Consider the following 23115-nt stretch of genomic DNA (forward strand, 5'->3'; position numbering starts at 1 on the left):
ATACACATATACACATATATGTGTATGTATACACGTGTATACATACACACATATACACGTGTATATACACACATATACACGTGTATACATACACACATATACACGTGTATACATACACACATATACACGTTTATACACACACATATACACGTGTATACACACACATATACACGTGTATATATACACACACATACACGTGTATATATACACACACATACACGTGTATATATACACACACATATACACGTGTATATATACACACACATACACGTGTATACACACACATACACGTGTATATATACACAAACATATACACGTGTATATATACACACATATACACGTGTATATATACACACATATACACGTGTATATATACACACACATACACGTGTATATATACACACACATATACACGTATATATACACACACATATACACATGTATACACATATATGTGTATATATACACATATATGTATATACACACGTATACACACACGTATATACACGTGTATATACACACACGTATATGCACGTGTATATACACACACGTATATGCACGTGTATATACACACACGTATATGCACGTGTATATACACACACGTATATACACAGACACATACACACACATATATACACACATATATATACACACACAATACATATATATGTGTGTGTGTGTGCGTGTGTGTGTATATATCTTCTATGAGTTCTATTCCTCTAAGGAACCATGACTAATACAATGTATATGGTCTAAAAAGAGTACACATGAATAATCCACTCCTAGTTTAGCATGTCATCAAGAAATAACCATAAAAATGGGGGCCAGGTGTGGTGGCTCACGCCTGTCATCCCAGCACTTTGGGAGGCCGAGGTGGGTGGATCGCCTGAGGTCGGGAGTTCGAGACCAGCCTGGCCAACATGGTGAAACCCCATCTCTACTAAAAATACAAAAAAAATTAGCCGGGCATGGTGGCAGTTACCTGTAATCCCAGCTACTCGGGAGGCTGAGGCAGGAGAATTGCTTGAACCCGGGTGGCGGAGGTTGCAGTGAGCCGAGATCACGCCACTGCACTCCAGCCTGGGTGACAGAGTGAGACTCCATCTCAAAAAAAAAAGAAAAGGTTGTATTCTTTTGAGTCCTTGATAGCCTCTGACTGAATACATCATGTATTAGTTTGGTGTAGAAGTAACGGAGTGAAAACAAAAACAACAAAACAACCACCACCACCACCACCACAAAAAACACCCAGGCACAAAAGTGCAAAATGGCACAATATCATTTGCATGAAGTGTGTAGAATAAGACTGTTTGCAGAGTCAGAGAGCAGATGGGTGATTGCTTAAGGCTGAGAGCAGGGAGACTGGGGAGTGACGGTTTAATGGGTATGGGGTGTTTTTTTTTTTGGGTTACAAAGGTGTTCTGGAACTAGCTAGGGCCGGTGGTTGTGTAAAATGCTCAGTGCACTAAATCGTCTCTTCATTGTGCAATTTTTAAAATGGCAAACTGTGTGTGATGGGTATTTTCCCACAGTAAGAAACAGCAGCAGCACAAAGGGAGGTGATAACTCACGTCATATCACACCCTGCAGGCCCCATCACCCTTCCTCCTTCCTCTGTTCACCTCCTCCTCCTTTTCCGGGCTCTGCAGACGAGCCCGGGCAGCCCTCCCCGCTGGCCGTCTGGACCCAGGCCTGCCTGTCTTGGGTGCATTTTAGGACATTAAGTCTGGCTGGAACCTGAGAGCATCAGCCATGCGGTAAGTCCCCACGTCCCTCCAGCAGTGTGGGAGGGGAGCTCTCTCCTTTGCTTTCGTACACTCTGGAGAAAATTGTCAGGCAGCAGACATGAAGAGCCTCTGGGGAGATTCAGTGAGGGCTGGCAGGCAGGTGTCCAGGAGCCTGAGTGACTCACGAGAGAAACGACGTGTTCCTTGAAGACAAATTCATCAAGGGATTGGTTTAAATAATTCCTGCTCAGCACATCCCAAATTAAGCTTCATCATCAGACACTGCATCTGTTGCCTTTTCTAGAAACATGAGCTCTAAGCTCAGTGACACCGTCTGTCAGGGTTTCAACGTTTCACCCCCACCAGGGGAGCCGGTTTCCATACACCAAAGCTCTCCAAGGTCCAGTTCTGAGGATGGGGAACGCTGGCTGTCTGGTGACGGCCTTTCCAAAGCTGCCCTGTCCTCTCGCATTAAGAAAGATTAATTTGCACTCCGGGAGGAGAGGCGCAGAAGGTTAACAAGATTAGAGAGAGCCCCTGAGACCTGCGGTGAGAGTCCCTGAGGGATGTGGCTAATAAAACTGTAAAACCAAGGCAGGCGGTGTCTCTCACGGCCGGGTCCTGATTTCAGGGCCGCAAATGTCTACCTCTTCTAGGCAGTTTGCTACCTCAATAATTTAGGTTGTCAGTTGTGGTTATCCAAGCCCCAGCACACTTTTTTGTTTGTTTGTTTGTTTTGCAGTTTGCAGGTGATACTTAGTTTCTAAAGATGTGTTTTTCTATTTTTCTTTCTTTCTTTTTTTTTTTTTTTTTTTTTTTTTGAGACAGAATCTCACTCTGTCACCCAGGCTGGAGTGCAGTGGTGCGATCTCAGCTCACTGCAAGCTCCGCCTCCTGGGTTCACGCCATTCTCCTGCCTCAGCCTCCCAAGTAGCTGGGACTACAGGTGCCCGCCACCACGCCTGGCTAATTTTTTGTATTTTTAGTAGAGACGGGGTTTCACTGTGTTAGCCAGGATGGTCTCGATCTCCTCACCTCGCGATCTCCCTGCCTCGGCCTCCCAAAGTGCTGGGATTATAGGCATGAGCCACCACGCCTGGCTAATTTTTTGTATTTTTAGTAGAGACGGGGTTTCACTGTGTTAGCCAGGATGGTCTCGAACTCCTGACCTCGTGATCCGCCCACTTCAGCCTCCCAAAGTGCTGGGATGACAGGCGTGAGCCACCGCGCCCGGTCTATTTTTCTTAACTAAGAAATGTGTATGTGTGTGCATATGGTTGTGTGGCTGGTAGAGGTGGAGAGCTTCAGGAATGTGTGTATGCGTGTGTGTTTCTGCGTGTGTCTGTGTATGTGTTTGTGTGTTATCTTTGCTTGTGATTATGTTTGTGTCTGTACATGTGTGTGTCTTTGTGGATGTGTGTTTGTATATGTATGGCTGTCTCTGTGTGTTTGCCTCTTTGTATATGCATGTGAATGTGTGTGTTTATATTTGTGTATTTATGTCTGTGTAAGTGTATTATGTATTTGCACATGAGTGTGTTTCTGCATGTGTATATTTGGGTGTGTATGTGTGTGTGCATGTGTGTGTATATACATGCTAGTGTGTGTGCAGTTGTTTGTGTATGCATTTGTGCATATGTGCATGTGTGCATTTGTGTGTGTAGATATGGATATGGATGAGCGTGTATATTAGTGTCTGTATGCATTTGTGTGTATGTGCATGTGTATATTTGGGTGTGTAGATATGGATATGTATGAGCATGTATATTAGTGTCTGTATGCATTTGTGTGTATGTGCATATGTGCATGTGTGCCTTTGTGTGTGTACATATGGATATGTATGCACGTGTATGCTGGTGTCTGTATGCATTTGTGTGTATGTGTTTGTGCATGTGTATATTTGGGTGTGTGTAGATATGGATATGTATGAGTGTGTATGCCTGTTAGTGTCTGTATGCATTTGTGTGTATGTATTTGTGTATGTGAATGTGAGCATTTGCACATGTGTGTGTATACGTGTGTCTGCATGTGTGCGTCTATGTGTGTGTGTGTGTATGTGCATGTGCGTATGTGTATAGGCACATGCTGATTTGTGTGTGTGAGGGGAGGGGGCACAGGCAGACACTCTCTGTGTGGTCCCAGGTGGGGCCTGGTGGCAACGAGCCTGGTGCGTTCAGCCCTGGGTGGATGTGGTAGCGGAGGGAACAGCAGGGCAGCGTCCGAGGTGTGAAAAAGCACAACCTGCCCCGAGAGAGCCCTGCGCTCTGGGCCATCTTGACTTCTTGGGCCACAGGTACATTCCTCACAGGTGACCTGAGTGTGGAGGAAAGGCCGTCTCTGCAGGCCAGGGGGCTCGCTGGTTAGTGCTCACACCCAGAGTGCACCCGGACGGCACCAGAGATCTTCCTACCTCCCAGGAGCCGTTGCACGATCTCCGGGCATCGTCACCCCCGACCTCGGGCACCACGAGACTCCATTTACAGACGGGAAGCGGCCTGGGGCTGACCTTGATAAAACCCCTGTCCGGCCTCGATGGGTCTGAGCGGCAGGTGCCATTGTCTTCCCAACAGCGGCGTGTGTGACCCAACACGAGTTCGGGAATGGGAACATTCTCCTCTCCGAGCTTCGCAAGCTGTTTTAGCGCAAACTCACTGCTCAGCAGACTTCTTTGAACAAGGAGTCTTCTTAAAAATGACCCTTAAGCCTGTAATCCTAGCACTTTGGGGGGCCGAGGCGGGCGGATCGCTTGAGGTCAGCAGTTCGAGACCAGACTGGCCTACATGGAGAAACCGCATCTCCACTGAAAAATACAAGAATTAGCCAGGGTTGGTGGCGCATGCCTGTAATCCCCGCTACTCAGGAGGCTGAGTCAGGAGAATCGCTTGAACCCGGGAGGTGGGGGTTGCAGTGAGCCGAGATTGCACCATTGCACTACAGCCTGGGCAACACAACGAGCCTCTGTCTCTAAAATAAAATAAGATAAAAAGTAAAATAAAGTAAAATGAAATATAAATATAATAAAAATAAAAATATAATAATAATATTATAATAATAATATCTGCCTACATAGGTCAGTGTACAGGCGGCGAACTGACTTCTTGCTCTGTGGCGTCAGAGCCTTGGAGAAAAGGAGGGTCACTGAGAAGGAGGGGCGGGTCAAATAAGAAGAAAACGCCAGGGAGGCTGATGCAAATCCCAGACCTCAAGGAGCAAGGGAGGGGCTGTTCTATCAAGTCCTGACGCCCAGGGCTAAAGGTAGAGGAGAAGGAATCCGTTCTTTGCCTTCTTTCTCTTCCCGCCCCCTAGCCCCTGCGCCTGCTCCCCATTGGCTGAGCCCTGCTTAAGTCACCCAGCCAGGGTGACGCCAGTCAGAGCCAGGCAGATGTCAATTACACAGGGCCTTCTCTGTCTTCCCGCCCCCTAGTGCCTGCACCTGCTCCCCATTGGCTGAGCCCTGCTGAAGTCACCTAGCCAGGTGATGTCAATGAGAGCCAGGCAGCTGTCAATTACACAGGGCCTTCTCTTCCCGCCCTCTAGCCCCTGCACCTGCTCCCCATTGGCTGAACCCTGATGAAGTCACCCAGCCAGGTGCTGTCAATCAGAGCCAGGCAGATGTCAATTACACAGGGCCTTCTCTCTCTCTTCCCGCCCCCTAGCCCCTGCATCTGCTCCCCATTGGCTGAGCCCTGCTGAAGTCACCCAGCCAGGGTGATGTCAATCAGAGCCAGGCAGATGTCAATTACACAGGGCCTTCTCTGTCTTCCCGCCCCCTAGTGCCTGCACCTGCTCCCCATTGGCTGAGCCCTGCTGAAGTCACCCAGCCAGGTGATGTCAATGAGAGCCAGGCAGCTGTCAATTACACAGGGCCTTCTCTTCCCGCCCTCTAGCCCCTGCACCTGCTCCCCATTGGCTGAACCCTGATGAAGTCACCCAGCCAGGTGCTGTCAATCAGAGCCAGGCAGATGTCAATTACACAGGGCCTTCTCTCTCTTCCCGCCCCCTAGCCCCTGCATCTGCTCCCCATTGGCTGAACCCTGATGAAGTCACCCAGCCAGGTGATGTCAAGCAGAGCCAGGCAGATGTCAATTACACAGGGCCTTCTCTCTCTCTCTCTCTTCCCGCCCCCTAGCCCCTGCACCTATTCCCTATTGGCTGAGTCTAGCTGAAGTCACCCTGCTATAGAGCCAGGCAGCTGTCAATCACACAGGGCCCACCACAGCCCAGAGATGGGTTGAGTGCGAATCTGGCGAACCCTGTGAATCACGTCAGCGCCTGCACAGTGGGAAGGGGTCCCCCCTGGCAAGTTGCTGCCAAGTTTCAACAGCGCTTAGAGGGGAAGCGGCAGAAGCAATTCGGCTTCTCGATGGGCTTGCCCCGGCGTGCACTTGCACGAAGCATTGGCAGGAAGGAAGCTTACAAATTCATCTGGGGCCACCAGCTTCCGGGGATCCGGTGAGATGCGGGGCATGGAGGGTTTGTGAAAACAGAGTGAGTTCTGTGTCATTTACTGCTGTTCTCTTCGGTCACATAGTTCTTTTGTCTTTTGTTTAAAAATAGGTGACTTTTACGCCGTACGCAGTGGCTCACGCCTGTAACCCCAACACTTTGGGAGGCCAAGGTGGGAGGATCACCTGAGGTCAGGAGTTCGAGACCAGCCTGGCCAACATGGTGAAACTCTGTCTATAATAAAAATACAAAAATTAGCCTGGCCTGGTGGGGGGTGCCTGTAATCCCAGCTACTTGGGAGGCTGAGGCAGGAGAATCACTTGAGCCTGGGAGGCGGAGCTTGCAGTGAGCCGAGATCGAGCCACTGCACTCCAGCTTGGGCAACAGAGCAAGACTCCGTATTAAAAAAAAAAAAAAAAGTGACTTTTAGGCCGTATACGGTAGCTCACGCCTGTAATCCCAGCACTCTGGGAGGCCGAGGTGGGAGAATCACTTGAGCCCAGGAATTTGAGACCAACCTGGGCAACATAGCAAGACCTCGTATCCATTTATTCGATTAAAAAAAGAACAAGTGACTTTTATTTGTCAGAATGAGTTATACAAATTCTGTGCTTTTTAAAATTTTTATTTTATTCTTTTTTTTTTAATTTTTTTATTTTTTGAGACAGTCTCACTCTGCCGCCCAGGCTGGAGCACAGTGGTGCGATCTCAGCTCACTGCAACCTCCACCTCCCGGGTTCAAGCGATTCTCCTGCCTCAGCCTCCTCAGTAGCTGGGATTACAGGCAAGCGCAACCACACCCGGCTAATTTTTTTGTATATATATATATATATATATATATATTTTTTTTTTTTTTTAGTAGAGACGGGGTTTTACCATGTTGGTCAGAGTGATCTCGAACTCTTGACCTCGTGATCCACCCGGCCTCCCAAAAGTGCTGGGATTACAGGCGTGAGCCACCGCACCCGGCCTTATTTTATTCTTTTTAATTGAGAAAAATGGCACATATTCACGGGATACATAGTGATGTTTCTATCCATATAGTGTGTAATTATCAGATCCTTATAGCATATAATATGATCAATGTATAATTAATGATCAGATCCATATAATCTATAATGAGATGATTGATAGCATGTCCATCACGTCGAGCTGCCTTTCCTTCCTTCCTTTGTTCCTTCCTTCCGTTCTCTCTCTCTCTCTCTCCCCCCTTTCTTTCTCTCTTTCTTTTTCTGTCTCTCTGTCTCACTTTCTCTCTTTTGGTCTCTCTCTCTCTTTCTTTCTGTGTTTCTTTCTTCTCTCACTGTCTCATCCAGGCTGCAGTGCAATGGCATGATCTCGGCTCACTGCAACCTCCACATCCAGGGTTCGAGCAATTCTCCTGTCTCAGCCTACCAGGTAGCTGGGATTACAGGCATGTGCCACCACAGCCAGCTAATTTTTGTATTTTTAGTAGAGACAGAGTTTTGCCGTGTTGGCCAGGCTGGTCTGGAACTCCTGACCTCAGGTGATCCACCAGCTTCGCCTCCCAAAGTGCTGCGATTACAGGCGTGAGCTACCATGCCCATCATTTCTTTGTGTAGGGAACATTTAATATCCTCCTTCCAACTATTTGAAACTGTAGAATATATTATTGTTAACTATCATCATTCTACAGGGCTTTAGAACACTAGAATTTATTCCACCTGTCTAGCTGTAATTTTGTATGCTTTAATAATTGTTTTCATAAGGACATAATAGCTCTCCGGGAAGAAAAAAATATAAAACAATAAATGTCACTCAGAACAGTAATCAATAATGCTGTCAAAACTTTATTCAGGGTCTGTGTGGTGGCTCATGCCTGTAATCCCAGCTCTTAAGGAGGACGTGGCGGGTGGATCACTTGAGGTCAGGAGTTCGAGACCAGCTTGGCCAACATAGTGAAAACCTGTCTCTACTAAAACTACAAAAAAAATTAGCCGGGCGTGGTGGCAAGTGCCTGTCATTCCAGTTACTCAGGAGGCTGAGGCACGAGAATCACTTGAATCTGGGAGGCGGAGGTTGCAGTGAGCTGAGGTCGCGCCATTGAACTCCAGCCACTGCACTCCAGAGACAGACTCTCTCTTTTTTTAAAAAAATTTTTAAAAGGCAGGTGGATCACCTGAGGTCAGGAGTTCGAGACCAGCCTAGCCAAAATGGTGAAACCGCATGTCTACTAAAAATACAAAAATTAGCCAGGTGTGGTGGCGGGCACCTGTAATCCCAGCTACTCAGGAGGCTGAGGCAGGAGAATCGCTTGAACCCGGGAGGTGGAGGTTGCGGTGAGCCGAGATCACGCCACTGCAATGTAGCCTGGGCAACAGAGAAAGGCTTTGTCTGAAAACAAACGAACAAAAAATTGATGTTATGCACAGTATTTAATAAATTACATGAGACAGTCAATACTGTATTCTAAAATAGTCTTTGCGTTAGGTGATTTTGCCCAACTGTAGACAAATGTGAGTCCTGTGTGTTTAAGGCAGGCTAAGCGATGATGTTTGGAAGGCTAGCTTTATTAAATGTCTTTTCAAGCAAGGATCTTTTCAACTTACAATGGGTTTATCAGGACGTAAGCCATTTTAGGTCAAGGAGTGTTTGTATTTGGCTTTGATGAACATTTCACTATTCAATCCTTTTAAAGTGGTGCATTCATGTGGCAGTTTGAGAGACATTAACCAAAAAAAAAAAAAAAAAAAACACCTCCAGCAAGTACCAGAAATATCACCGTTGTCCATACAACTTCAGATTTGATAAAGCAGGCTTTTAAAAAGTGCTCTAGGGAATTGCAGGTCAGGTTAACAAAAACACATATTCAAATACCACAAATACAGCTATTAACATTAAAGCTGGCAGGGCACAGTGGTTCACACCTGCAATCCCAGCACTTTCAGAGGACAGTGTGGGTGGATCGCTTGAGGTCAGGAATTCAAGACCAGCCTGGTCAACATGGTGAAACCCCGTCCCTACTAAAAATCCAAAAATTAACCGGGCGTGGTGGCAGGTGCCTGTAATCGCAGCTACTCGGGAGGCTGAGGCAGGAGAATTGCTGGAACCCAGGAGGTGGAGGTTGCAGTAAGTCGAGATTGCGCCACTGGCTGGGCAGCAAGAGCGAAACTCCATCTCAATAAAACAAACAAACAAAACCCTCCAAAACACGAGGATGATGGGGTTTGTCAAGACAAGGACCCTTTGTGTCTTTGGACTTGAGGGAATGGTCCCTCACAACCTCTAACAGTCAATACATTTGATGTTTTCAAGGGTAGGCGGTAATCTTGCTATAATCACTGACTTCAGAGCTGTCGTTCATCCCTCGGATTGGGGTATATGGGTAGGGAAAATAACACCCATGATGATGGCCACATCCTAATTCCTGGATCCCTGCACCTGTGAACATGTGACCTCACGTGGCAAAATGAATGTTGCAGGTGCGATGAAGGTAAGGATCTGGAGATGGGACATGATCCTGCATCTTGGATGGGCCCAGTGTCTTCACAGGGTTCTCAGAAGAGGAGGTAGCATGGGCAGAGTCAGAGAGATTGGAAGAGGCTATACAGCTGGCTTTCAAGATGCAGAGAGGGACTGTGCATGAGGCATTGCCAGGTAGCTTTTGCTGGACTATAGTTCAATCCATTTCAGTTGCACCCAGTTCCTTTCGAAAGCTCTAGGGGAAGGTAGGGGAGGGTCCATCGTGCCTCTCCCACCCCCTGGGGACTCCAGGTGTCCCTGGGCTTGTGGCCTCATCACTGCAGTCTCTGCTTCCGTCTCCACGTGGCCTTCTCCTCTGTGTCTGTGTCTCCTCTTCTGTCTCTTTTTGTTTGTTTGTTTGTTTTTGAGACGGAGTGTCGCTCTGTCGCCCAGGCTGGAGTGCAGTGGCGCGATCTCGGCTTATTTCAAGCTCCGCCTCCTGGGTTCACGCCGTTCTGCTGCCTCAGCGTCCTGAGTAGCTGGGACTACAGGCACCTGCCACCATGCCTGGCTAATTTTTTTATATTTTTAGTAGAGACGGGGTTTCACCGTGTCAGCCAGGATGGTCTCGATCTCCTGACCTCGTGATCCACCTGCCTCGGCCTCCCAAAGTGGTGGGATTAGAGGCGTGAGCCACCGCGCCTGGCCTCCTCTTCTGTCTCTTGTGAGGACGGTGGTCATTAGATTTATGTCCACTCTCCTGCAGGATGATCTCATCTCAAGCTCCTTGAATTAATTATGTGTGCAGACACCCTGTTTCCAAATAAAGTGTCACTGACAGGTACTAGGGGCTTAAGGCAACAGAAACTCATTCTCTCTCACTCCTAGAGACCAGAAGTGTCAGAACAACGCGTCTTAGGACCGTGCTCCCTCCGGAGGCTGTAGGGGAGGGTCCTTTCTGCCTCTCCCAGCTCCTGGGGGCTCCACGTATCCCTGGGCTTGTGGCCGCATGACTCCGGTCTCTGCCTCCGTCTCCACATGGCCCTCTCCTCTGTGTCCGTGTCTCCTCGTCTGTCTTTTATGAGGACCGTGGTCATTAGAGTTAGGGTCCACTGTTCTCCAGGATGATCTTATCTCGAGCTTTTGAATTAATTATATCTGCAGAAACCGTATTTCCAAATAAAGTCTCACTGATAGGTACTAGGGGATTGAAACATTCTCTCTCAGTTCTGTAGACCAGGAGTCTCAGGGCCACACTCCCTGCGGAGGCTCTAGGGGAGGGTCCTTCTTGCCTCTGCCAGCTCCTGGGGGCTCCAGGCGTCCCTGGGCTTGTGGCTACATCACTGCAGTCTCTGTCTCTGTTTCCACGTGGCCTTCTTCTCTGTGTCTGTGTCTCCTCTTCTGTCTCTTAGGAGGACACCTGTCATTGCATTTAGGGCCCAGCCTACTGCAGGATGATCTCATCTCCAGATCCTTAATATAACTACATCTGCAAAGACCCCTTTTTCCAAATATGGTCCCATTTACAGGTTCTCAGGTTTTGATGTGGACTCATGTTTTGGGGGCCACCACTCAATCTCTTCCAGTTGTATTCAGCTCCCTCCAGAAGCTGCAGTGGACGGTCCTTCCTGCCTCTCCCAGCTCCTGGGGGCTCCAGGTGTCCCTGGGCTTGTGGCTACATCACTGCAGTCTCTGTCTCTGTTTCCACGTGGCCTTCTCCTCTGTGTCTGTGTCTGTGTCTCCTCTTCTGTCTCTTAGGAGGACACCTGTCATTGCATTTACAGCCCACCCTACTGCAGGATGATCTCATCTCAAGATCATTAACTAATTACATCTGCAATGACCTTATTTTCAAATAAGGTCCGGTTCACAGAATCTGGGGGTTAGGACATGGACAGATCTTTTGGGGATCACCATTCAAGTCTTTGCAATTGTGTCTGGTTCCCTCCAGAGGCTCTAGGGGAGGGTCCTTCCTGCCTCTCCCAGTTCCCGGGGGCTTCAGACATTTCTGGGCTTCTGGCCGCATCACTGCAATCTCTGCCTCCATCTCCACGTGGCCTTCTCTTCTGTGTCTGTGTCTCCTCTTCTGTCTCTCAGAAGGACACCTGTCATTGCATTTAGGGTCCACCCAACTCCATATGACCTCATCTCTAGATACTTAAGTAATCATATCTACAAAGACACTATTTCCAAATAATGTCCCAGTGCAGCTTGTGGACAATAGGATGTGAACAGATCTTTCAACTACATGCAGCTCCCTCTGGAGGCTCTAGGGGAGGGTCCTTCCTGCTTCTCCCAGCTCCTGCGGGCTCCAAGTGTCCCTGGGCTTGTGGCCGCATCACTCCAGTCTCTGCCTCCGTCTCCACGTGGCCTCCTCCTCTGTGTCCGTGTCTCCTCTTCTGTCTCTTAGAAGGACACCTGTCAGTGGATTTAGGACCCAAGTTAAATGCAAGATGATCCTATTTCAACATCCTTAACTATATCACATGTAGAAAGACCCTACTTACAATTAAGGACACACTCTGAGGTTCCGGGTAGACGTGAATTTGTTTTGGAGGGGGGATACATTTTAACCCAGTACAGCATCTTGATTAGGGAAGGAAATGAACTCATTTCATTCATAGAATCATGAATTGTTTATTCCTTGTGTTTATCAAGCATTCTCTAAAATGTTCCCGAGCCGACTGTGGAGCTCTGAGAACTCTTGAACAAACCTGTCCGTAGTGGTTTCGGCCTTCTGTGCTTTATAATTTAGAGAAATTCGGCTGGGCGCGGTGGCTCACGCCTGTAATCCCAGGACTTTGGGAGGCCGAGGCAGGTGGATCACCTGAGGTCAGGAGTTTGAAACCAGCCTGACCAACATGGAGAAACCCCATCTCTACTAAAAATACAAAATTAGCCAGGTGTGGTGGCGGGCACCTGTAATTACAGCTACTCGGGAGGCTGAGGCAGGAGAATCGCTTGAGCCCAGGAGGTGGAGGTTGCAGTGAGCCGAGATCGAGCCACTGCACTCCAGCCTGGGCAACAAGAGGGAAACTCCGTCTCAAATAATAATAATAATAATAATTTAGAGAAACTCATTATTTCTGTGCCCGGTGAATTGGCATGCTTTCGCTGGTAAGGATTACAGGATTTTTATCTTGCTTGGGACATCTCCAGGGATGAAAGTCAGGTCCTGGACTCTTTTTTTTTTTTGAGACGGAGTCTCACTCTGTCACCCAGGCTGGAGTGCAGTGGCACAGTCTCGGCTCACTGCAACCTCTGCCTCCCAGATTCAAGCAATTCTCCCGCCTCAGCCTCCCGAGTTCCTGGGATTACAGGCATGTACCACCACGCCCAGCTAATTTTTTTGTATTTTTAGTACAGACGGGGTTTCGCCATATTGGCCAGGCTGGTCTTGAACTCCTGACCTTGTGATCCACCCACCTGGACCTCCCACAGTGCTGGGATTACAGGCATGAGCCACTGCGCCCGGCTGTTTGTTTGTTTTTGAGATGGAGTTTTGCTCTGTCACCCAGGCTGGAGTGCAGCGGCACAGTCTCGGCTCACTGCAACCTCTGCCTCCCAGATTCAAGCAATTCTCCTGCCTCAGCCTCCCGAGTAGCTGGGATTACAGGCATGTGCCACCACGCCCAGCTCATTTTTTTGTATTTTTAGTAGAGACGGGGTTTCGCCATATTGGCCAGGGTGGTCTCGAACTCCTGACCTTGTGATCCACCCACCTTGACCTCCCACAGTGCTGGGATTACAGGCGTGAGCCACTGCGCCCGGCTGTTTGTTTGTTTTTGAGATGGAGTTTTGCTCTGTTGCCCAGGCTGGAGTGCAGTGGCACAATCTCAGCTCACTGCAACCTCTGCCTCCCAGATTCAGGCAATTCTCCTGCCTCAGCCTCCCGAGTAGCTGGGATTACAGGCATGTGCCACCATGCCCAGCTCATTTTTTTGTATTTTTAGTAGAGACGGGGTTTCGCCATATTGGCCAGGGTGGTCTCGAACTCCTGACCTTGTGATCCACCCACCTTGACCTCCCACAGTGCTGGGATTACATGCGTGAGCCACCGCGCCCGGACACGTCCTGGACTTTTAAAATCAAAGGCCAGTACGTTCAATGACCATTAGAGAGAAAGATAAAAGCTGCCACAAGGTTCCGTTTGTCTAATTGAGCATCTGCAGGCTGAGGAGTGGAAAGGTTGTTTCTGATGTCCGCAGGGGACCGTTTTACACCTGGAAACCTGACATTTCATTCACCGCAGCCCGCCGGGCGTGCCGGCCACTTCACTTTTCACCCCCTCTGACTCCTCTTTCTTTGAAGCTAAGAGAGATGATTTTCATTTCCAGCAACGTTCATGAGGCTTTCTGGGCACTCGCCTGTGAGCAGGAAAAGGCTGAGACAGGTATAACCTGTTTCTGGGACAGGCTCTCCCTGGGAGGCCGAGGCGGGCGGATCACCTGAGGTCAGGAGTTTGAGACCAGCCTGGCCAACATGGTGAAACTCCGTGTCTACTAAAAATATAAAAATTAGCCGGGCGTGGTGGTGTGTGCCTGTAATCCCAGTTACTTGGGAGGCTGAGGCAGGAGAATCATTTGAAATCAGGAGGCAGAGGTTGCAGTGAGCCGAGATTGCGCCACTGCACTCCAGCCTGGGCAACAGAGCAAAACTCCATCTCAAAAACAAACAAACAGCCGGGCGCAGTGGCTCAGGCCTGTAATCCCAGCACTTTGGGAAGCTGAGGCAGGCAGATCACAAGGTCAGGAGTTCGAGACCAGCCTGGCCAACATGGTGAAACTCCGTCTCTACTAAAAATACAAAAAATTAGCCGGGCATGGTGGCAGGCGCCTGTAGTCCCAGCTACTCGGGAGGCTGAGGCAGGAGAATGGCGTGAACCCGGGAGGCGGAGATTGCAGTGAGCTGAGATTGTGCCACTGCACTCCAGCCTGGGCGACAGAGCGAGATCTCACAAACAAACAAAGAAGAAAGAAAAACAAAAACAACTCAGAGACATATATCATTATGTTTTCTTTCATTTCTATGGGGAATCAAACATCTTATGACTCTGGCTTCCTAGGGGTGGCTATTGTTTGAGTTACTATTTGCTTGTTTACTGTGTTATTCATTCACTCCCCAAATGGTTGTAGGGCGGGCTAGCTGCCCAGAATGTCTCTTGAAGAAACTCACAATTTTTCTTTCTATTTCCATGCCTCGAGGTGGGGGGTGGCAGGACCTTCGGAGGGGTCTCTGGTCCTTCTCAGCCATTTGTATTTTTTTGTTTCTGTTTTGAGATGGAGTTTCACTCTGTTGCCCAGGCTGGAGTGCAATGGTGTGATCTCGGCTCACTGCAACCTCTGCCTCCGGGTTCAAGCGATTCTCCTACCTCAGCCTCCCAAGTAGCTGGGACTGCAGGCACCCAACACCACGTCCAGCTATTTTGTTGTTGTTGTTGTTGTATTTTTAGTAGAGACGGGCTTTCACCATGTTGGCCAGGCTGGTCTCGAACTCCTGACCTCAGGTGATACGCCCACCTCGGCCTCCCAAAGTGCTGGGATGACAGGCGTGAGCCACTGCACCAGGCTCTTCTCACCCACTTTAAGCTTTCTTCCATCCCTAAACTCCTCTGTGTATCCTCTTCCAACTTCATGTTACTGCTTAGGGGTGCATTTGCCTCTCAAAGGCTTTTTCTTACAAACAGTGCATTTCCAGACTTTCAGGCGTCCCCAGGTGTCTAGGACAGCCGAAGACCCAACACTGGTCTTTAATATTTCCATACGTATTGTTTTCCACGCCAGTGACGCAGCCTTGGACAGCTCCTTTGTGGACTGATTGTCAGGCCTTAGAGCCCAAGCTGAACCATCGTAACCCCTGTGACCTGCATGTACACATCTAGATGGCCTGGAGCAACTGAAGGACCACAAAAGATGACATTCTACCATTGTGATCTGTTCCTGCTCCACCCTTACTGATCAGTTGACTTTGTGACAATACACCCTCCCCGCCCTTGCAGTCGTGTACTTTGTGATATTCCCCTGTCCTTGTGAATGTACTTTGTACGATACAGTCTCCTCACCCTTGGAAAGGTACTTTGTAATATCCTCCCCCACCCTTAAGAAGGTACTTTGTAGGCCGGGCGCGGTGGCTCACGCCTGTCATCTCAGCACTTTGGGAGGCCAAGGCGGGCGGATCACGAGTTCAGGAGTTCGAGACCATCCTGGCTAACACGGTGAAACCCCGTCTCTACTAAAAATACAAAAAGTTAGCCCAGCGTGGTGGCGGGTGCCTGTAGTCCCAGCTACTCGGGAGGCTGAGGCAGGAGAATGGCGTGAACCCGGGTGGTGGAGGTTGCAGTGAGCCGAGATCGCGCCACTGCAGTCCGGCCTGGGCGACAGAGCGAGACTCCGTCTCAAAAAAAAAAAAAGGAAGGTACTCTGTAATATTCTCCCCACCCTTGAGAATGTACATTGTAGCATCCACTCCCTGCCCAGAAAAAATTGCTCCTAACTCCACTGCCTATCCCAAACCTATAAGAACTAATGATAATCCCGCCACCCTTTGCTGACTCTTTTTTATGGACTCAGCCCACCTGCACCCAGGTGACATCAAAGCCTTGCTGCTCACACAAAGCCTGTGGGTGGACTCTCTTCACACGGACGCGTGTGACACCGATGTGTGTGAGCAAGAGATTTTGAGATTAAGAGGCAGGAGAGAAGCAAGCTGAGAGCTTGCTATTTCTGTGAACACTGGTTGTTACTGTATTGGGCCCCGTTAGAGTGGACCCTAGCTCAGAGGAGACATTCAATAACTGTGGGAAAATCAATGAATGAATGAAGAAGCTAAATTTCTTGCAAGCACTGATGTCTAACTTTTATTCGTTTATCTCTTTTAGACACAGGATCTTGCTGTGTTGCCCCGGCTGGAGTGTAGTAGTGTAATCCTAGCTGACGGCAGTCTCAAACTCCTGGGCTCAGGCAATCCTCCTGCCTCGGCCATGTGAGTAGCTAGGATTATAGGCCTGTGCCACCATGCTTGGCTAGGTGTTTTTAAAATTTTTTTGGCTGGGTGCAGTGGCTCATGCCTGTAATCCCAGCACTTTGGGAGGCCAAGGTGGGAGGATCACTTGAGCCCAAGAGTTCGAGACCAGCCTGGGCAACATGGCAAAAACCTATGTCTCCAAGAAATACAAAAGTTAGCTGGGTGTGGTGGCGTACACGTGTGGTCCAAGCTACTCAGGAGGCTGAGCTGGGAGGATCTCCCGAGACCGGGATATCGAGGTTGCATTGAGCCAAGATCGTGGCATTGCACTCCAGCCTGGGTGACAGAGCGAGACCCTGTCTGAAATGAAATTTCAATAAAATAAATAAAATAATTTCTTTATAGACAGGATGTCAGTATGTTGCTCAGGCTGGTCTCAAACTTCTGGACTTCAAGTGAGCCTCCCACCTTGGCCTCCCAAAGTGCTGAGATTACGGGTGTGAGCCACCATGCTGGCCCTGAGTCTTAACTTTCATAAAAACAATTCTTTTGTGTCTGTGTCTGTGTGTGTGTGATGGAGTGTCTCTCGGTCGCCCAGTGTGTGTGTGTGTGTGAGATGGCGTCTCGCTCTGTCACCCAGGCTGGAGTGCAATGGCACCATCTCAGCTCACTGCAACCTCTGCCTCCCGGGTTCAAGTGATTCTCCTGCCTCAGCCTCCCGAGTAGCTGGGGTTACAGGCGTGCACCACCATGCCCAGCTTATTTCTTGTATTTTTAGTAGAGACAGGGTTTCGCCATGTTGGCCAGGCTGGCCTCAAACTCCTGACCTCAAGTAATCCGCCCACCTCGGCCTCCCAAAGTGCTGGGATTACAGGCGTGAGCCGCCACGCCCGGCCTTTCATAAGAATACTTCTTAGTAGAATGCTGCCTGCCACAGAATTGCCTTACCTCTCCCCTCACTTTGTGTCCAAAGGGAATTCACAATCTCCATTCCAGGGTTTGAGCTCAGGCTGAGATGAGATTCAGCTCGTCTGGGGACTTGCAAATGCTTTGAAAAGATATGAAAAGGGTCGGGCATGGTGGTTCACCCCTGTGATCCCAGCACTTTGGGAGGCCGAGGTGGGCGGATTACTTGAGGTCAGGAGTTTGAGACCAGCCTGGCCAACATGGCAAAACCCTGTCTCTACTAAAAATACAAGAAATAAGCTGGGGGGGGGGGGTGGTGCACGCCTGTAACCCCAGCTACTCGGGAGGCTGAGGCAGGAGAATCTCTTGAACCCCGGGAGGCAGAGGTTGCAGTGAGCTGAGATTGCGCCACTGCACTCCAGCCTGGGCGACAGAGTGAGACTCCTTCTCAGAAAACAAACAACAAAACAAAACAACAACAAAAACAAACAAACAAAAACAAAAACAAAAAAACTCACAAAGGTATGAAGGGGAGACGTGCATTCCTGGGTGTAATATTCTCAATGAACACCAGGAGGCGGTGGTGAGGCACCATCCACACAAGCTGTCTTGAAGCGTGAACTGCCTGAAATGGTGAATTTTGTGTCCACAGTACCTGGTATGTGGTCAGATACTGGGCTACATGGTGCTGTGAAGGTATCTTTCAGATGAGATGAACATTTTGTTCAGAGTCTGAATGAAGCCGGTGACCACGCACGATGAGGGTGGGCCTCGTCCGATCAGTTGAAGGTCTTAAGAGCAAAGACCAATGTTTTCCAAGGACAAAAGGATTCTGCCTCCCAGGATTCGGGTTCCAGCTGCAGCATTAACTCTTCCTGAGGTCTGCAGCCTGCTGGTCTACCTGAAGAATTTAGTGTTTCCCCTCCAGAATCATTGAGCCAATTCCTTAAAATCTTCCTTTCTTAGATATCTGTATACACATGCATAAAACCAACATATAACGCCTTCATAGCCAATTCCTTAAAATCTCTCTCTCTCAAATATCTATATGCATGCATACAACCAACATATACCGCCTTCATAGCCAATTCCTTAAAATCTCTCTCAAATATCTATATGCGTGCATAAAACCAACATATACCTCCTACATGGCCATACCTCCTACATGGCCAATCCCTTAAAAATCTCTCTTAGATATTTATATATGTATGTGTAAAACCAACATATACCTCCTACTTAGACAGTTCCTTAAAATATCTCGCTCAAATATCTATATATGCATGCATAAAATCAACATAAACCTCCTACTTAGCCAATTTCTTTCTTTTTTTTTTTTTTTTTTTGAGACAGAGTCTTGCTCTGTTGCCCAGGCTGGAGTGCAGTGGCACGATCTCGGCTCACGGCAACCTCCACCTCCCAGGTTCACACAATTCTCCTGCTTCAGCCTCCTGAGTAGCTGGAATTACGGGCGCCCACCACCACATCTGGCTGATTTTTGTATTTTTAGTAGAGAAAGGGTTTCACCATGTTGGCCAGGCTGGTCTCAAACTCCTGACCTCAGGTGATCTGCCTGCCTCAGCCTCCCAAAGTGCTGGGATTACAGGCGTGAGCCACCACGCCCGGCCTTAGCCAATTTCTTAAAATCTCTCTCAAATATCAATATATGTATATATGAAACTAACATATACCTCCTACTTAGACAATTCCTTCAAATTTCTTTCCCTTTCTCTCAAGACCTATAGATGTCTGTATAAAACCAATATATACTTCCTATGTAGCCAATTCCTTAAAATGTCTCTCCCTCAAATATCTATATGTATGTATAAAACCAACATATACTTCCTTCATAGTTAATTTCTTAAACTCGCTCTCTGTGTATATAGATTTATATAGACATAGATATAGAGATATTATATGTCTACATATAGCTATGCATGAATAAAGCCAATATGTACCTATTATATACACAAATCCTTAAAATCTTTCCTTTCTCTCTGTATGTATATATATAGATATATCTATATATAGATCTGTATGGATAAAGCCAATAGGTACCTTCTATATTGACAATTCCTTAACATCTCTCTCTGTGTGTATACCTATATATACATATATAGACATTATATATCTATATGTATGTAAAAACCAACATATACCTCCTACATAGACAATTCCTTAAAATCTCTTTGCCTCTCTCTCTGTCTCTTTTTTGAGACCGAGTCTTGCTCTGTCACCCAGGCTGGAGTGCAATGGTGTGATCTTGGCTCACTGCAACCTTCACCTCCCGGGTTCAAGCGATGCTCCTGCCTCAGTCTGCCAAGTAGCTGGGGTTACAGGTGCCCACCACCACGCCTGGCTAATTGTTTGCATTTTTACTAGACACGGGGTTTCACCATGTTGGCCAGGCTGGACTCGAACTCCTGACCTTAGGTAATCTGCCCGTCTCGGCCTCCCAAAGTGCTGAGATTACAGGCGTGAGCCACCGTACTCGGCCTAGAGATATATAGCTATTATATATCTATATATTGATATGTATGGATAAAGCCAATATGTACCTCCTATACTGATAATTCCTTAACATCTCTCTCTCTCTGTGTATTTTATATATAGATATATAGATAGTCTCTGTGTATATTTATATATATAGACATTGTGTATATATATATATATACATTGTGTGTATATATATATGCATGTAAAACACCAACATATACCTCCTACATAGAAATTCCTTAAAATCTCTTTGCCTCTCCCTCTCTCTCTCTCTCCCCCTCTCTCTCTTTTTTTTTTTTTTTTGAGACGGAGTCTTGGTCTGTCGCCCAGGCTGGAGTGCAATGGTGTGATCTTGGCTCACTGCAACCTCCACCTCCCGGGTTCAAGCAATTCTCCCGCCTCTGCCTCCTGAGTAGCTAGGACTACAGGTGCCCACTACCATGCCCAGCTAATTTTTTGTATTTTTAGTAGAGATGGGGTTTCACCATGTTGGCCAGGCTGATCTCAAACTCCTGACCTCAGGTGATCTGCCCGCCTCGGCCTCCCAAAATGCTGGGATGACAGGCGTGAGCCACCGTGCCAGGCCTACATATAGATGTGTAGCTATTATATATCTCTATTTAGATATGTATGGATAAAGCCAATAGGTACATCCTAATATTGAGAATTTCTTAACATCTCTGTCTTTGTGTATATTTATATATAGATAAATAGCTACATAGACATTATATATCTATATGTATGTAAAAAACCAACATATACCTCCTACATAGACAATTCCTTAAAATCTCTTTCTCTCTCTCTCTATATATATATTATCTATCTATCTATCTACCTGTGTCTATATAACTGTGATTAAAGCCAATATGTATTTCCTATGTAGACAATTCCTTCTATATAGACAATTCCTTAACATTTCTCTTTGCATGTGTATGTGTGTGTGTATATATATATATGTAATATCTATATGTATGTGTAAAACCAGTAGCCAATTTCTTAAAATCTCTCTGTAACCTATCTACATGTGTGTTTACATGTCTGTCCATAAGTATGTATAAAAGATCTACCTCCAGGCTGGGCGCAGTAGCTCACACCTGTAATCCCAGCACTTTGGGAGGCCAAGGAGGGCGGATCACGAGGTCAGGAGTTCGAGACCAGCCTGGCCAACATGGTGGAAACCCTGTCTCTATTAAAAATTAAAAAAAAAAATTAGTCGGGCATGGTGGTGGGCACCTGTAGTCCCAGCTACTCGGGAGGCAGAGGCGGGAGAATCATTTGAACGTGGGAGGCGGAGGCTGCAGTGAGCCGAGATCGCACCACTGCAGTCCAGCCTGGGCCACAGAGTGAGACTCCATCTCAAAAAAAAAAAAAAATCATATCTACCTCCTATTGATTTTCTCCATCTTATTGGTTCTGTTTTCCTGTCTGATACACCACCGAAGGAGAGAGAATAAGGGGTCCTCGTGGGTGTGCGGGGTGACTGAGAGAGTCACACATGACCTGTGGGTGCCTGGATTCCGGGAGGGGACGGGAACACTCAGGGAAGAAGGACAGGGTGGAATCATCGGAGTTTCCCTCCAGTGGGAGGCCGGGCGCTTCCAACTGCCTCTGTACCCCCGACCCAGCACACAAAAGGACGAGGAGAAGCACACCCTCGTCTCTAAGCATCAGCGCCAATCCCGGCAGGTGCCGCGGTAGCAGTGAGCCTTGGCACTCAGCGTTTTTCTGCACTGTGGGTGAAAGTCCGGGAAGATATCAGAATCTGTGGGCCCTGAGTGTCAGTCTTGCCCCTGTGGGTGGAGGGTGCAAGATTCTAGAGCAGTGGTCCTCAGGCTGGGGCTGGGTTAATTCCAGGAGAATCACCCTGTAGAGAGAGATGTTCCAATGCAGAGTCCCAGGCCTGCCCAGGAGACTCCAGCTCAGGAGTCTGTGGGTGAGTTCCAAAGGGTGTGGCCAGGGATTGCTCAGTGATTCAGGCGACTCAATGATAAAGAAGAGTGAGCCTTTTTTTTTTTGTTTTTTTGAGATGGAGTCTCACTCTGCCTCCCAGGCTGGAGTGCAATGGCACGATCTCGGCTTACTGCAATCTCTGCCTCCCGGGTTCAACTGATTCTCCTGCCTCAGCCTCCTGAGCAGCTGGGACTACAGGTGCCCACCACCATGCCTGGCTAATTTTTTGTATTTTCAGTAAAGATGGGGTTTCCCCATGTTGGTCCGGCTGGTCTCGAACTCCTGACCTCGTGATCTGCCCGTCTCAGCCTCCCAAAGTGCTGGGATGACAGGCGTGAGCCATCGTGCCCAGCCGATCCTTTTTTTATCGGCTAAACTGTGTCCCCTCTAAAATTCCTAGGTTGAAGCCCTAACCCCAGGGCCTCAGAATGTGGCTGTATTTGGAGATAGGGTATGTAAAGAGGTAATTAAGGTAAAATGAGGTTATTAAGGTAAAATGAGGTTATTAAGGTGGACCCTGATCCAGTAAGACTGACGTTCTTGTAAGAGGACATTGGGAATGGACGCGGTGGCTCACGCCTATAATCCCAGCACTTTGAGAGGCCGAGGTGGGCGGATCACCTGAGGTCAGGAGTTCAAGACCAGCCTAGCCAACATGGCAAAACCCTGTCTCTACTAAAAATACAAAAATTCGCCTGGCATGGTGGCAGGTGCCTGTAATCCCAGCTACTCAGAAGGCTGAGGCAGGTGAATTGCTTGAACCGGGGAGGCGGAGGTTGCAGTGAGCCAAGATTGTGCCATTGCACTTCAGCCTGAGCAACAGAGCGAGATTCTGTCTCGAAAAAAAAAAACGGCCGGGCGCGGTGGCTCACGCATATAATTCCAGCACTTTGGGAGGCCGAGGCGGGTGGATCACGAGGTCAAGAGATTGAGACCATCCTGGCCAACATGGTGAAACCCCGTCTCTACTAAAAATACAAAAATTTGCCAGGCATGGTGGTGCATACCTGTGACCCCAGCTACTCGAGAGGCTGAGGCAGGAGAATTGCTTGAACCCGGGAGGCAGAGGTTGCAGTGAGCTGAGATCGTGCCATTGCACTCCAGCCTGGGCAACAAGAGCGAAACTCTGTCTCAAAAAAAAAAAAAAAAAAAAAAAAGATATTGGGACACAGACACACACAGGGATAATCCTATCAAGATATAGGGA

The 23115-nt window shown here is 48.1% G+C and overlaps 1 long non-coding RNA gene across 2 annotated transcripts in view; it reads left to right on the plus strand.

The window, feature by feature from the left end:
* Positions 1-5932: 5932 nt before the first annotated feature.
* LOC134809347 (uncharacterized) overlaps positions 5933-23115 on the plus strand; it is a 112419-nt gene continuing 95236 nt past the window's right edge. Inside the window, exon 1 of one of the 2 annotated variants that reach the window (XR_010154840.1) lies at positions 5933-6179. This is a non-coding gene — a long non-coding RNA (uncharacterized LOC134809347). The remainder of the gene's footprint in view (positions 6180-23115) is intronic. The other variant, XR_010154841.1, reaches the window with a different exon arrangement.

Source organism: Pan troglodytes, chromosome X (genome assembly GCF_028858775.2).
Source record: "Pan troglodytes isolate AG18354 chromosome X, NHGRI_mPanTro3-v2.0_pri, whole genome shotgun sequence".
Taxonomy (NCBI): domain Eukaryota; kingdom Metazoa; phylum Chordata; class Mammalia; order Primates; family Hominidae; genus Pan; species Pan troglodytes.